Here is an 827-nt window from a genome sequence, read left to right as displayed (position 1 = left end):
CACCTCAACACCTGGCCCTCACAGGGGCAAACCCAAGCCCTCCAGGGCAGCCTCAGGAGCAAACCCTAGTGGACAAACCACCTACAGAGGTGGAAATAAAATCACAATTGAAACCCAGGGGCAGCGTGGCTAAGGAGGAGGACCCAAAACCTTCCCACCAGCTGTACAAGCTGCAGATTAAATTCACCATGACCAACTAGGCAGACTCTGTGTCTATGGAATATATAAAAGGACATTGAGAGCTCCCACAAAAGAAAATGCACTAGTTCTTTTTTTTTGTTTTTTGAAGGTTTAAAAAAATTTTTATTTAGGCTGAAATGATTCAAATATGCTAAGTTGAACAGGCAATCTGTACAAAGATTTTTCAGTTTTGATATCTTCCACATTAGATTCCATTATGTGTGCTTTGTTCTTTCTTCAGATCTAGGGGGAAAAAAAGAAAATCTGCCTTTCAACCAGTCAGAATCCTCTCTTTGCCTTGTTGGTAATTCTTATGATCCCTCAGACAGTTCCCTCTGTAACAAGCTTTCCTCTTCTCCCCCAGCCAGCCCCAGTGGGTTCACCTTTACAGGCTCTGGGAAGGAAAATGCGCTAGTTCTGATAGCTGCAGACATTGGAGGCAAGAACACACAGGAGCAGGCCCAGACTAGAATCTGAGTGGCCCCCACAGCAGGTCCAGAGATCAGCACAGTGTTGGAGGGCATCCTAGGGAGGTGAGGTGGACTGAGACTCCTAGTGAGGGAGAGGACTTGGACAGCAGTGACTCAAGAAAACCGCTTATTATTATGTTTTGACTTGTTCTGTAGATTATTCTGGATTTTTTTTTC

At 44.7% G+C, this 827-nt stretch overlaps 1 non-coding gene across 1 annotated transcript; it reads right to left on the bottom strand.

The window, feature by feature from the left end:
• Positions 1-496: 496 nt before the first annotated feature.
• LOC138446372 (small nucleolar RNA SNORD22) lies at positions 497-619 on the bottom strand. The gene has a single exon (XR_011259307.1). It is a non-coding gene; the product is annotated as a small nucleolar RNA SNORD22 (small nucleolar RNA).
• Between the last annotated feature and the right edge of the window lie 208 nt (positions 620-827).

This window comes from Ovis canadensis, chromosome 9, assembly GCF_042477335.2.
Source record: "Ovis canadensis isolate MfBH-ARS-UI-01 breed Bighorn chromosome 9, ARS-UI_OviCan_v2, whole genome shotgun sequence".
Lineage (NCBI taxonomy): Eukaryota > Metazoa > Chordata > Mammalia > Artiodactyla > Bovidae > Ovis > Ovis canadensis.
Note: the sequence above shows the minus strand (reverse complement) of the source record. Positions and strands in the feature narration are given on the sequence as shown.